General features: G+C 36.8%; 1 pseudogene; it reads right to left on the reverse strand.

Annotated features, from left to right (window-relative positions):
• Positions 1 to 5,107: 5,107 nt before the first annotated feature.
• Positions 5,108 to 5,628, reverse strand: LOC121028032 (NADH dehydrogenase [ubiquinone] 1 subunit C2-like; annotated as a pseudogene).
• Between the last annotated feature and the right edge of the window lie 10,476 nt (positions 5,629 to 16,104).

Here is a 16,104-nt window from a genome sequence, read left to right on the forward strand (position 1 = left end):
TATAAAGACCTCTGGCCCGGTACAGCTTTCTATGAGAATGTGAAGTAGCACCACTTTACCCTGGAGTCAACAGCCAGCCAATGGCCTCTATTATAAGCTAAATGGCTGTTTCAAAAGCAGTATCATGGATATGGGAGTTTTAACTTTACAGAGCGGAGGAGGGATCTAGACTAAACAGATTTCAATAAAAGTTATGCAGAAAGATAACTGGCTGGAAGCGCTGCTATTCATGAAATTATGACTGGGAAGAGACAGCATTCTCTCTAGCTATTGCAGTTGTTATAGGCAATTTTCAGAGAAATTGTATTACTAGTGATTTTAAAAGAAATGGCAATAAAAGGTAGCTTCCTGTTTCTATTTAGCAACGGGTACATAGCTGAAAGGGAAGAATCGATGGAGCACAAACCAGCTGCACTCCCTGTGATTTCTCTATCTGCAGGTAGAGTTTCCAGTAATTGGTCATTCATTTTTTTCGAGCCAAGAATTATTTTGTCTACTTTACAAGTAACTGGCACAGTTCTAGGCACTGGAGATACACGGATAAAGGGAACAGAAAAAATTCCCTCTTCTCATGGCATTGATACTGTATTGGAGGAAAACAGAAAAGAAATAAAATAAATAAGTAAATTACATAATCTACTTATGTGTGATAAATGAACTACAGAAAAATAAAGCAGAGAAGGTGGTGGAGGGTTGTGAAGCACTGCAAATTTTAAACTAGGTAGTATGCGAAAGCCTCACTAAAAGCAGTGAATAATGCCTATATGGAACTGGGTACTGTGTGAATGTTAGCGGCAAATTACCTCTCTATACACACTAGGAATAAATTCAATGCTGGCTTGACATGTAGCCAGTATAGGGAGTAAAAAGAAACTGACTCTCTAGGCTAGCCTGAAAGTCTGGATCTGACCTGCAACTGAGTCACCTAAGGTACATATTAAAAATGCAGACTCCTCACTCTTAACCCACAGCTGGTGAATCAGAACCCCTGGGCATATATCCTGGGAGTATGGCATTTATCAAGCTTTTTTGATGATTCTGAGGAACTCTAACATTTGAGTACTGACTGTCTAAGGCAAGAACATCAAGACTCAAGCAAAAAATCCACCCATTTACTTATTTTACAAATATTTTCTGAGTGCTCTCAGCTGTGTAACTATACGGTCTAAGGAGATAAGATCTATGTTTCAGGTGGTTCTGACAAAATTAGGGCAAATATATATGAAAATAAATTAATAAAACAATGTAAAGGAGGCTTGTGATGGTCTTATCCATTTAATTTTAGTTTGGGGAAACAGAGCTGAGGAAATTGCTGATTTTTTTCCTCATATCTTATCCTTGTAAAAATAACTCACACATGGAAAGGTCTTGAATTAAATATTCTATACCCACATCAGCTGTTATTTTCTCATCCCCATGGAGCTCTAACACTGTGTTCAATGTGAAATATTTTTTTATAGTTGCAGACATTCCATTACATTACCACAAACATTCCCATTTGGTTGTTCATTCGTTTGATAAACAGTTATTGAGGGCTGCCATATGAAAGTATTCAAGGTCTAGAAGAAGAGACAGACCAAGAAATGAGCGCCATACAATATAATAGAAATGTATGAACTATGCACTTTAGAAGCACAAGGACAAAGTCACTAACTTCCTGGGTTTCTGGGAGTTTTTCACAAAGAAGATGACACTTAAATTAGGGCTTCAGGTATGAGTTAGACTTTGCAGGTAGAGGAAAAGGGTGTTACAGCAGACATAATAGCAGGTACGGATACACAAATGCAGAAGAGTAGAATTTCACCCATACTATAATACAGCTAAGCAAAGACCATCTAGCTTCTTTATTTTCTATAAAAAGTTGATAACCATAATCATCGAACAGTGAAGAAGTTGCCAAAAAATATTGTCAATTAATAGAATCAGCATTCTCTAATCTAGTTTTTTTTTTTAATTTAAAACAGTTTCCAATGGATAAATAATCAAGAGTCCCAAGTTCAAGTCCATTTCAGAACCATTTCTCCCTTCCCTAACAGGATGGTGGCTGAGCATAAGGAAAGCTGTCCGAATGAATGCTGCTGGGGGGAAAGCACTTTGGTGACCTTTATTCTGGTTCTACAGCAGGGCATATTCTCATCATTGCTGCTATCAACTGAGGTAGGGGAAGCTCTCAGTTTGCTCTGTCTGTGGTATGTTTTCTTGGCTTTATCAGGATCTAGTGGTCCTCCTTGATAATTTTTTTCTCATGGTAGTCTGGATACTCCTTAAATTTTGACTTTCCTTGTTTTCTATTGCTGAACCAAGCAGTCTACCCTAAAGTCCTCGGCTAAAATGGTGCCAGCTAACAGCCACTAGTGAACCCTTCTGCAAAGAAGCTCTAACATTCAATGGCTACATCTCTTTGATAAAATTACTTAAATGCTATGCATCTCAATTTTCTCATTTGTTAAGTGAGGATAATGAGAGTACCTTCCTAAGTGTGTGGTTGTAAATAAATAGGGGTGCATGGGTGGCTCAGTCAGATAAGTTAAAATCCGATTCTTGATTTCAGCTCAGGTCATGATCTCAAGGTTCAGGCTCTGCACTGACAGCACAGAGCCTGCTTGGGATTCTCTCTCTTTCCCTCTCTCTCCACCTGCCCCTCCTCTGCTTGCTCTCTCTCTCTCTCTCTCTCTCTCTCTCTCTTGCATAAATAAATAAATAAACATTTTTAAAAAGAGTAAATAAATATAATGTAATGAGAAGGGTGCCTGGTATATTTATAAAGTCAGCGCATGTTCACTATTGCTATTAGTTTTTCACTCCCCTTTGAGGCATGTAGAAACTTATTGGTCTTTTCTCTGTTGTATACAAGGCACTGGAAGCCAGGGACACTGCTTCCAGTCTCCTACAGAGCTGCACCTTTATGATACAGCTACTGCCCATATCATGTTAGCATGCACTCACCCTTCATGTCAGTCTCCAAATGATTTGAATTTTTCTTCAACCTAAAACAAAAAAAATCCTCTTTTCTTGGGGTTTAGCCTCAGAGAAGTGATTTAAGAACACGTTGCACATCTGACTACCTTTGTCTTTCCTTCCTATAAGACCCAGAGCCAGAAGCCATAGACAATTCTTCCTTTTTATCTTCCTTTTCCCTGTGTCATAAACTGAGACCTCTGTATGGCGTGGAGTAAAATTTTATGTTCAAAATTTCCAGAACTGGCTCTTGATGTTAATATGAACTAAAGTATTTTCTTAAGAATGTTTTCATCCCAAAGTCTGCCTTTCAGAACCACCGTCTTACCATGGACTTCCAAAATTCTAGTTTCAATATCAAAGGCTCAATAAAAATGCTTCTCTTTATCTTCTTGACATCATAACAGTCCTAGCCACATTTATGACAAATAATGCCTCTTGAAAACTAGAAAGAAGAAAATAACAAAAGCACACGCACCATTTCAAAAATATTATTCTCCTTTTCTCCATAAGTATTAAAGGGGTCAGAACGTAGGAAAAGGTGATTAATTTGGTGTTACATGTGTAGAATTGATTGATGTGTGTGTGTGTGTGTGTGTGTGTGTGTGTGTGTGTGTGTGAGTGCAGGGAGCAGTCAGGGAAGAAGGGAGATGAGTAAGAAGGCTAACTAGATGACATGCAAGAAGGCTGTTTCAGTCAGGTTGAAAAGAGCACCATCCACCGTGCCAAGTAATTTTTGTTTTTCATTTAGTTGAAATAACAACACTGTATATTAAGTGAGGTTTACATTTATACGTCTATTTCATGTGTTAGAAAACAAAAGCTTTGAGATATTAAGCTACTCTACGTTATCATCACTGTAATTGTCAGATCTGGGATAAAAATTCAGTTTTCCTGATTTATAGTCTATCATATGATATGGTTTTGTTTTGTTTTGTTTTTTAACTTCAAGCAACTTCTTTGGAGAAGTTATACACTGGCATTTTCACATTTGAGATAAATGAGATAAATCCAATAGAACAATTACTTAAATCAAAAACATTTCACTGCTTCTAAAATTCCTGTGCCTCCAGCAAAACAGAATCCCAAGGCTGTGTTCAATAAGTCCTCTGACATATTTATTGCTTGCCTATTACTCACTGTCTTACTTGCTTTCACAGTTGGTAAAGACTCAGTAATTCTAACTACAAGGATATCAAATTGCACTGGTGTACAGTCTAGATGATGTTATTTTTTAAGCCATGCAACTTGCTGAAAATAAAGATATAATTTCAAAACTGCCTGCTGGATTAGTTGCAAATCTTTTATGGAGATCTCCTTAAATACATTCTTTTACATCACACTGTCACTTAACAAAGACCTAAGACATACAATAAGTCGGTCCAACCACATTTTCTGAAACTAGTATGAGTCTGTTTGAAATGCCACTTAGAATCATCTTTAGGTAAGTCTATTTGCTAACAGGACATAGGATAAAATACAGTTTTGCAATTAAATGATTACTTTTGACTATGTAAGCAGCCAGTACAATTCATGACAGAAAGTAAATTCCTTATATAAATAATTTAGTTGCGGTTTTCATTGAGAGTCCAAATATTTCATTCATTTAAACAAATATTTTTTGAGTGTCTATTGTTTTCCACTGAAGATGTATAGATAAATGAAGCAGACAGTCTCTGTCCTCTGAAGCTTACAACTGCAATAAAGGTTAGAAGGAAAAACAGTGTCTATGAGAGTTTCTAATGAGTACACCTCAACTGATATGACATGTCAGGGAATGCTTCCACAAAGAAATGATCTTTAAGCAAAGACATGAAAACTAAATAGATTTTATCCAGGTGACTAGTCAGAGAAAGATACTCCCAGCAAGAAAGAATGGCATCTGAAAAGGCTCTGGCTGGAAATAAGGGGAATTCAAGACATTCAAAGCATGAAAAAAAAACTCTGTATGGCAGAGCACAGTAAGGAGGGAGGGCAGGGTCAGATCATAAAGTAATTTACAGGCAAGTTTAGTATTTTAAAATTTAAAAGAAGGTGAACGCCACTGAAAAAATTAAGTGGAGAGAATCATGGTTGATTTTTATGTTATTTTTTTTTCATGATGAACCATTTCAATCACAAGGTGTTAACAGACAGATTAACATAAACTTCAAATATCATGGAAACACGTTCCACAAAATTCAGAAACCACTGGTATCAGTGAAACCAAAGTATAAATTTTAAAGACTTCAATGCACTGATGGAATTCTTCAAGAAATTCACCATAAGTTTTCATCTTTTTCAGGAAAATCCTCAGGATGTGATTTTACATATGTAAACATACCATGGTCCTTCACAGCATATATATACTCTTGATGTTTTAAAAGATCATATCCAATAAAAACAAAGGAAGTAACATATAGAAGCTGGCAATGCAAACCGGCCAACACCACCAGCCTCTGCCAGATCGCATTATCAATCAGGCCAAAGTAGTCACCCAAGAAGCAGAAGTGGACAAGCCACAGGTCGGTCAGCTTGGGCTGGGGAAGACTCTAGTCCTCATGCGGCAGAAACTATAAGGGCACTTTCCCTGGCCGCCTGCTCATCATAGTAATGCCACTGCTACTTGAGTCCTGGCCTCAGACCACCAACTGCTAAGAAACCCACCAGGACCACTGCCCGGGCCCATGCCACTAGCTCTCTTATCCAAGAACTGAGCTGAAGCTGATGTCTATTTTTAAAAGATTACTTCAGATCAGAGCCATGATGCATGCAACTCAAGGAGGCACCATTCACTTTCACCATTCACCATTCATAGGAGGTCCTATACCAGATAGCAGGAGGTCCTGCTCTGGAGGATGGACCAGAGGTGATGAGAGTGAAAACAAGACTGTCATGGGAAGAAAATGCATTGTTCCAGGCAAAAGATGATAATAGCTTGGATTAAGGTAGAAGAAAAATAATAAAGAGAAGTGGAAGCTTTTAGGAGACACTATGGAGGTGGGATTCATAATATATAATGTGTGATTATATATGGAAGATGATATGCAGAAAACATCAAGGATGATTCATTGACTCCCGTTTGGTTCGTTGTGGGTGCCTTTTTGAGTTATAAGGAGCATGGGAGGTCTAGGAGGAATCAAAACTTTAGTTTGGGACATGGTATTTTTGAAGGACCTACATGGATCATATGGGTGGAGATTTAGAATAACTTCAGAATAGATACACTTGAGCTGAAGACATAAAGTTGAGAATAATCACTACCTAGATGGAACTGAAGTCACCAAAGTGGTAAATACCAATAAGAAAGAACAAACAGAGAAGAAAAGGACTGAGGTGAAACTATCAGGACTCCTATAGATAAAAGTTTAATAAGAAAAAAAACTAGACACAGAGGTAGAAACAAAGCTGTAGGAGTGGCATAGAGTGAAGAGAATCTAGTTTTTTAATGTAGACTGAGTGTTTAGCTCTGTCTAAGGCTGCTGAGAGGCCAGAAGGAGTGTCCATTATATCCTGTGACATGGAGGACGTTCTACAGGTGTGTCTAGGTGTGCCCAGCAGTCTTCTTGGACTGACTCGATGAATAGGGGATGAGGGTGTAGGAATGCCAAGAAAACTGTGACTATGAAGTGAGCAAGACAGAAACACACCAGAGAAGAATATGAGGTCCAAAGATTCAAAGAATGATGAAAACTATCTAGTACAGAGGGCCGTTCTAAATATATATAAGCAACATAAGATCACCAGGAGAGTGAAAAAGAGGGAAGGAAGGACATTCTGAGCATACCAGGAAATTTGGCTTAGGAAAAAGGAAAAATAATTCCTCCACTGGGTTGGGTGGAAAGGAGTAAGGGAGGTACCCGTCAGTTGGTAGATTTGGCTGTGAGAAGTTGCTTTGGTGGTGGCTCTGGGACCACCACCAATGGCTTCTGCTTTCTTTGCGAAGTATAAACTGAGTTAAAGCGTGCGTACACACACACACACACACACACACACACACACACACACATACATACACACACGGTATCAGGGCTTTAAAGTGAGCAAAAAACTGTTTGAACGTCTTGTGTGGAGAGTGGGAAATAACGAGAGAAACTGCATTGCCAGGTAATGTTCAGTGCCCAGTTTAAACTGGGGACCAAAATTCAAAATAGCTAGTACCTTAAAGAAAACAGAAGTGCAGAACCCCAAAATCCTGAAGAGCCAAAAAATTGTTTAACTGAGCATCAAGTACATAGGGCTCGGTGCATATCTGTAGTCGGAGATGTTCCTGTGTATTTACGTGGGTGTGTATGTATATACATATGCACATGTATATGCATGTGTGTGTATCTCTCTCTTTCACTCACACACACACACACACACACAGAAAGTTTAACCCTAACTCAATTTTTTTTAACGTTTATTTATTTTTGAGAAGAGAAACACAGAGCATGAGCGGGGGAAGAGAGAGAAAGAGGGAGACACAGAATCTGAAAGAGGCTCCAGGCTCTGAGCTGACAGCACAGAGCCTAACGTGAGGCTTGAACTCACAGACCGCGAGATCATGACCTAAGCCAAAGTCAGACGCTTAACCAACTGAGCCACCCAGGCGCCCTTAACCCTAACTCAATTTTGACACAGACAATCTTAAATTTCCAAAATGGAAGTGATATTAACTAGCTAATTATAAATCTTTTCACATTTAGAATGATCTGGGATTGCATCCTATCAGTATCTAGGAATTGGGATCCAGGATAAATAGAGTTCTGGGCTTCTCAGAACACCATAATTAGTTTTGGAAATATATTCAAATGACCATCACAAAACAGAATTATTATTTTAAGCCTATGAAGCTCCAGTTCCTCATTTACAATTGTGGAGAAAATTAATACTGCAAAGTCTCTAAGAAATTACCATTTGGTAATGTGGTGAGTTAAGCCATGTGTCACCTCACAGATCAGAAAAGATAATTCTATTCTGCCAGTCAATTGGCTATCATCCAAAAAACGATAGTGAAGACAATGATAATGTCTTCCCTAAGCCCAAATTCATGGTAATTATGCCTTCCTTCCTCTGAATTTATCTATCTCATTACTTTAAACTCCATTTAGGATGTTATTTTCATCTTGTCTGTACTGTAATTGGTTATTTGTATGTCTTAGTCCTCTGCTACATTTTTCCTGGACTTGAATGACACTGTGTTGAATGACTATTTACACCTGATTTCTAAAATAGTGTCCTACGCAATAATAAACCTCATTTAATAATTCTTAGAACAATTACTATTGATTATTTCTGTGTGCCAGATATTGTGCCATACACTGACTGTACAACAGGGAAACAGATAGGTTTTCTGTTCTCATAGAATTCACAGTCCAGTGAGGAAAACAGGCATTAAACAAATAGATAAAGAACTGAATACATAATTAAAAATTTAGATGAATTGCTGAGCAAAAGAACAGCATGGTAAGAGATAAAGAAAGTGAATTAATTTTATATTAACTGAAAACTTTCAGGAAGTCACAAATAAACAAGAGTTTCTCAACTCCAGCATTATTGACATTTTAGGCTGGATAATTCTTTGCTGTAGAGAGCTGTCCTCTACATTGTAGAATGTTTAGCAGTTTCCTGACCTCTACCTACTAGATGTCATAAGCACCATTCCAGTTGTAACAACCCAAAATGTCTCAAGATATTGCCAAATCACTGCTGGTAGAGAGCCATTAAATTAAACTGAGATGAAATACATAGGTTAGAAGTAAGAAGGAGAAAAAAGGTCAGAAGAACATTATTCCAGGAAGAGGAAACATCATGGGAAGTCCAGTGGGCAGAAAAGACCTCAGAACATTTATTTTATTTTATTTTTTTTAACGTTTATTTATTTTTGAGACAGAGAGAGACAGAGCATGAACGGGGGAGGGGCTGAGACAGAGGGAGACACAGAATTGGAAGCAGGCTCCAGGCTCTGAGCCATCAGCCCAGAGCCTGATGCGGGGCTCGAACTCACAGACCGTGAGATCGTGACCTGAGCTGAAGTCGGAGGCTTAACCGACTGAGCCACCCAGGCGCCCCTCAGAACATTTAAATAACTAAAGGAGGCCGTCGTGTCAGGAGTATATTGAAAGAGAAAAAGATCAGTGCACAGTGGGGAAAAAAAAAAAAAAAAAAAAGAAGGCAGACAAAAGGTTAAAAGAAGGGTCTTTTACCTATTGTCAAGGAGTTTTAGAATTTATCCTAGGAGAAACAGGAAGCTACAGGGAAGTTTTCAGTGGGAAAGTGGTAAGATCAAAAGATGCAATTCTTAACTCATATTTTTTTTATTTTATTTATTTTTTTAAATTTTATTTATTTACTTTAAGTAATTTCTACACCCAGTGTGGAACTCAAACTCACGACCCCAAGATCAAGTCACATGCTCTTCCAACTGCGCCAACCACGTGCTCCACAATTCCCATTTTAAACTATCTTTCTGATCGGTCTGATAAGAATAAATAAGAAACTGAGAATGGAGATGAGGAAGCCAGCCAGGAGCTATAGCCATTTTCCAGAATGGTGGCTTAGGGTAGAGAGCAGAATGCAGAGGTGGTAAAAAGCAGACACAGAAAAGCTATATTTTGGAAGAAGAAACACAGAACTTAGTGTATACGTGATTGTTCAATGAAAGAATAAATGAAATGGAAGAGGATTATTTGAGACCACTGATTTGTAAATGCATATATTACATCTTACTAATTGCCTCAAAAACAATAAAATTTTTGGTTGGTTAGTCCTATACGTTTATGATATTAAAATTCAAAATTAAAACTTCTGCCATATAACAATACTACAAATATATAGCCTTGTATCCTCTAGCCCACTACATTTTCCACCCTACCTGATCTTCTCTATCCCAGGCTAAAATTCAAAAGACTTTAAATAGCTCAGTTCATGGCATAGTGTGCATTCTCTTAACCTGCAACTGTGTGTCTACTCAATTGCAGCCTCTAAAACAGAATGGTTTACTCTAGGTATTGTTCTCAAAAAGTATAAAGGGGAGCAAAAATGTCTCTAATAGAGATACTGCACTATTCATGCAACTTTATTTTTATTTAGTTTTATTTAGTTTTATTTAGTTTATTTTTATTTAGTTTTATTAATGAAAAAATTGTGTCATTCAAACATGCTGCTAAGCCCTATCTTTCTAATTCTATAAATTTGTAATTGGAGTTATGCCTCTAAATATTTTGGGGCAGCCCAGGTGACTCAGTCAGTTAAGCATCCAACTCTTGATTTCAGCTCAGGTCATGATCTTGTGGTTCATGGGTTCAAGTCCTGCATCAAGCTCTGTGCTGACAGCGGGGAGCCTGCCTGGGATTCTTTGTCTCCCTGTCTCTCTGCCCCTCCCCAGCTCACGTGGGCATGCCCTCTCAAAAATAAATAAACATTAAAAAAAATAAGTGTAATATTTCATGCTTATTATCTTTATGGCATGTTGTATCTGCCAGGCTTTAGTCATCAAAAAAGAAACCACTCTTTGCATTCCATGTATAAATCATTATAATAAAGGGAATTGTAGATTTACATTAAATTGGAAGAATGGGAGAGTAAAGGTCAGCAAAGTCACCACTAACAAGCTAGCCTAGAACTTGCCCTCTGGAAGAGCAGAGAAAAGATATCATTATGTCCACCTAATTATTTAGAACCTCCTCTGAATGGGATGACTGGTGAGCATGCATATTAAATATAAATATCTTCATACTCTGTTCATCTTGAGAAACCCACTCATATATTAGATATAATTATCCATCTATCGTCTATCTATCAACTGATCTAAATTTTCAAATTTTGCTCCTTCCATGTCAAATCTCAAAACGTCAATATAAGATTCTAGCTATGGCAATTTCCCTTTCCTATACTCCTTTAGGCCAACCATGGAGTGCTATACTGTTGGAAATCTTAACTTCGAGGTAGTGCTACTTTACCATATGGACTCTGTAAATCAGGCCTGATTTCTTTTCTTGTATATGTTATAAACTCCACACTACATTTTTATTTATTCTTCTTTAAACAATAAATAGTCTTTTATATCAATTTAAATAATAAGAAAAATATTATGTATTTTCACAGTTACCATTTACTATGTTCTTTGGCCTTTTTTGTAGATCCATATGTTCATCTGGTATTATTTTTCATCTAACTAAAAGAACTCCTTGGTCATTGTGTGGGTCTTCTGGTGATGAATTATTTTGCTTTGTGTGTCTGGAAATCTCTTTATTTTATATTTGTTTTTGAAAGGTGTGTTTGACTAATATGGAATTTTTGGTTGTTTTTTTTCTCTTTCGTTACTTTAGAGATGTTGCTCCTCTGTATTCTAGCTTCTATTGTTTTTGATAAAAATCACAGTATGCCTGAGAATTTCTTCAGCCTTTTAAATTTGTTGATATATAATTTTCATCAAATTTGAAAAAATTGACGATTATTTCTTTAAATTTTTTTTTCTATCCTGCTTGCACTTGATGCTTCTTTGGATACTTTAATGAAATATGTATTAGGCTGCATATAGTTATCCTACAGCTTCAGGTGTTCTGTTAATTTATTTTGAGTCTTTTGAGGGTTTTTCCCCCTCTGTATGTTTTATTTCAGATCATTTCTGTTATGTTTTCAAGTTCAGTAATCTTTCCTTTACAATGTATAACCATCCTTTATTTTTTTTTTTTTTTTTTTTTACGTTTTTATTTATTTTTGGGACAGAGAGAGACAGAGCATGAACGGGCGAGGGGCAGAGAGAGAGGGAGACACAGAATCGGAAACAGGCTCCAGGCTCTGAGCCATCAGCCCAGAGCCCGACGCGGGGCTCGAACTCCCGGACCAAGAGATCGTGACCTGGCTGAAGTCGGACGCTTAACCGACTGCGCCACCCAGGCGCCCCAAACCATCCTTTAAAGTCATCGAGAATATTTATCATCTCAGACTTTGCACTTTTTATCTCTAGAAGTTTGATTTGGGTCTTTGTATGTAAACCATGCCTGTATTTAACATGTTCAATCTTTCCTTTAGCTTTCTGAACATATGGAACCCAGTTCTAATAACTGTTTTAATATCTTTGTTATACCTGACATTTGTGTTAGTTTTGGGTTGGTTTCAATTGATTGAGGTTTCTCTTCATTATAGAATGAGTTTTCCTGCTTTGGGGCATGCCTGGTAGTTTTTGATTGGGTGTCAAACATTATGCATTTTACCTTATTGGATGCTGAATATATTACTATTTCCATTCTTGAGCTTTCTTCTGAGATGTAGCTATTTGGAAATAGTTTGGTTACTCTACATTTTGCTTTTACGATGAAATCAAGATTGGTCTAGAGCTAATTATTCTGCATTACTAAGGCAAGATCCTTCTTAGTGCTCTACCCAATGTGCTGTGACTTACGAGTTTCCTTAGTCTGGCTGATGGAGAAAGGCACCATTCCTGTCTGCAGTGGTCTCTGAGTACTGTTCCCTCTAATCATTTTTAGTAGTTCTTTTCTAGTCTTGGGAAGAGTCCGTGTATACATCTACCTACCAGTAATCTTCCAAATATTATCCAGATATTTCTCTCTATTCAACGTGCTACCTTCTAGTATTTTTCCAATGAACTCTAGTTCCCTTGATCTCTGAAAATTCTGAGATTCTTTTCTTTAACCAGTGAAACTGCTGAGCCCTACCTAGATTTCTTCTTTTTGAACCACAGCTTGGTAAATTTCACAAGGCAGTAGGCTGGGTTAATCACAGGACTCATTCTATTCATTTCTCATGTTTCATGTGTTACCATCCTTTGTAGTCTTACCTCTAAAGTCTTGAATATTATTGTTTATTTTATTACATACAGTTTTTTACTTGTTTTAGGTGGGAATGTAAATCTGTTCTTTGATGCTTTTCCTCTAAGATCAGAAACAAGACAAGGATGTCCACTCTTGCCACTTTTATTCAACATAGTACTAGAAGTCCTAGCCACAGCATTCAGACAAGAAAAAGGAAGAAATAAAGAAGTAAGAGAAGAAGTTTAACTGTCACTATTTGCAGATGATATGTTACTGTACATAGAAAACCCAAAAGACTCCACTGAAAACTACCAGAGTTAATAAATGAATTCAGTAAAGTTGCAGGATGCAAAATTACTACCCAGAAACCAGTAGCATGTCTATACAATAATAACAAAGTAGCAGAAAGAGAAATTAAGAAAACAATTCCATTTACAATTTCATCAAAAAGAAAAAAATACCTAGTAATAAATTTAACCAAGGAGATGAAAGACCTGTACTCTGAAAACCATAAAACACCGATGAAAGAAACTGAAAATAATGCAACCTAAAATGGAAAGATATTCTATGCTCATGGATTGGATGAATTAATATTGTTGAAATGTTCACAATACCCAAAGCAATGTGCAGACTCAATGCAACTCCTATCAAAATACCAATAACATTTTTCACAGAATTAGAAAAAATAATACTAAAAATTGTATGGAATCACAGAAAACCTCAAATAGCCAAAGCAATCTTGAGAAGGAAAATGAAAGCTGGATGTATCACAATGCCAGATTTCAAGATATTCTACAAAGCTGTAATAATCAAAACAGAATGGTACTAGCACAAGAATAGATGTATAGATAAATGGAACAGGATAGAAAGTCTAGAAACAAACCCACAATTATATGGTCAATACTCTTCAACAAAAGAGTCAAGAATAGGCGATGGGAAAAACACAATCTCTTCAACAAATGGTGTTGGGAAAACTGGACAGCTACACACAAAAGAGTGAAACTGGACCACTTTCTTACACCATGCACAAAAATAAACTCAAAATGTTCTGAAGATCTAAATGTGAGCCCTGAAGCCATATAAATCCTAGAAAAGAACACAGGCAGTAATGTCTCTGACATCAGCTGAGCAAACATTTTTCTAGATATGTCTGCTAAGGCAAGGGAAACAAAAGCAAAAATAAACTATTATGAGTATATCAAAATAAAAACTTTTGCAACACAAAAGAAACCATAAACAAAACAAAAAAGCAAAAGATATTTTCAAACGATATATCTGATAAGGGGTTAATATCCAAAACATGTAAAGAACTTCTACAACTCAATACCAAAAAAAAAACCCCAAAAAACAAAAAACAAAACACAAAAACAAAAACAACAATCTAATTAAAAAATGGGCAGTGGACTTCAATAGACATTTTTTCAATGAAGACATATTAAAGGTCAACAGACATATGAAAAACGCTCAGTATCACTAATATTCTAGGAAATGCAAATCAAAATCATAGTGAGATATTACCTTATACCTGTTAGAATGGCTAAAATCAAAATGACAAGAAGTAATAAGTGTTGGTAGGATGTGGGGTAAAGGAAACCCTGATGTACTATTGGTGGGTATGCAAACTGGTGTACCCCCTGTGGAAAACAGTTGGAGGTTCCTCAAAAAATTAAAAATAGAAATACCACATAATCCAATAATTCCACTACTGGGTATCTACTCAAAGAAAACAAAAACACTAATTTGAAAAGATATATGCACTTGTATGTTTACTGCAGCATTATTTGCAATAGCCAAGATATGGAAGGAATATAAGTGTCCATCAATAGAAAAATGGATCAAGAAGATGCAGCATATATATATATATATATATATATGCACTGCAATATTAATCAGCCATAAAAAAAAAGAATGAGGAGATAGTGCCATTTGTGACAACATGGATGTCACAAATGTCACAAATACTAAAGGGTATTATGCTAAGTGAAATAAGTCAGACTGAGAAAGACAAACACTGTATGGTTTCATTTATATGTGGAATTTTAAAAATAAAGCAAATTAATAAACAATCAAAAAAGCAGAATCAGACCTATAAAAACAGAGAACAAACTGACAGTTGCCAGAGGGGAAGACTGTGGGGGATTGGGCAAAATGGATGAAGGAGAACGGGAGATATGGGCTTCCAGTTATGGAATGAATAAGTCACGGGACTAAACGGCATAGCACAGGGGATTTAATCAGTTATTGTCATAATATTGTAAGGTGAGAGATAGTAGTTACATTTGTGGTGAGCATAACATATAGACATTGAATCACTGATGTACACCTGAAACGAATGTAACATAGTGTGTCAACTATCCTCAATTAAAAAAAAAAATCTGTTCTCTAATATTCCATTTCGGCTGGAAGCAAATGGGACTATGCTCCTTTCCCACGACTAGTGACTGTAAGATGTAGTAAATATTATTCACCATTAAGGGAATGTCATCTGCATAATTTATTTTCATGCATTTCCCTCATAAAAATGCTACAAAGTTCAAGACCAGGGACAAAACTTTGTAACTTGTCGGTGAGAATACTCTTTCAAAAGATACATTAATCCATTACTCAAAGTTTTTTATGCTATAAATTCACATAATTGTCATATTAGCCTGTGCATTTACACTTGCCATACGTTTTTCATTAACTAAATTACTGTTTCATTCAATTTTTAGATAATCACTTGTAGGAAAAATAAACTCTGCTGTGTGGTGGGCATTAATTTTTCACGCTGAATATTTCTGTTTCTTCATATTCTTGGCTTATGGCACTCTCGCAACCAATTACGGGTTAGTGGCACCATATGATTATTTCTGGCCTATTACTTGTGAGTAGAACTGTTAAATACTACTTCCAGGCTCAACATTTTTTTTAATATTTAAAAAAAATTTTTTAACATTTATTTATTTTTGAGAGACAGAAAGAGAGATAGAGGGTGAGAAGGAGAATGGCAGAGAGAGAAGGAAACACAGAAACCGAAGCAGGCTCCCGGCTCTGAGCAAGCTGTCAGCACAGAGCCCGATACAGGGCTTGAACCCACAAACCATGAGATCTTGACTTGCGCCGAAGTTGGAAGCTTAACCAAGTGAGCTACCCCAGCGCCCCCCCAGGTTCATGGTTCTAATTGTCAGTGCAAAAGCCACTAGCATTTCCTTTATCCTCTAGCTTTTGAGATAGTGGCTGTTCCATCAGAAGTCCCTGAGTAAATTAAATGAATAGTCACCTCTGCCAAAGCATGATAAACAAGCAAAATGAGTATGAAATAACCCTTTGTTATTTTAAATCAGTGATATGGGGGGGGGTGTGGGTGTGTGGGGGGGCATGTGTGTCACAGTATATTTTAGACTCATCTTACTGATATGGCTTATAAAAA

This window comes from Herpailurus yagouaroundi, unplaced genomic scaffold (assembly GCF_014898765.1).
Source record: "Herpailurus yagouaroundi ecotype Mexico unplaced genomic scaffold, PumYag 100, whole genome shotgun sequence".
In the NCBI taxonomy this organism is placed as follows: Eukaryota; Metazoa; Chordata; class Mammalia; order Carnivora; family Felidae; genus Herpailurus; species Herpailurus yagouaroundi.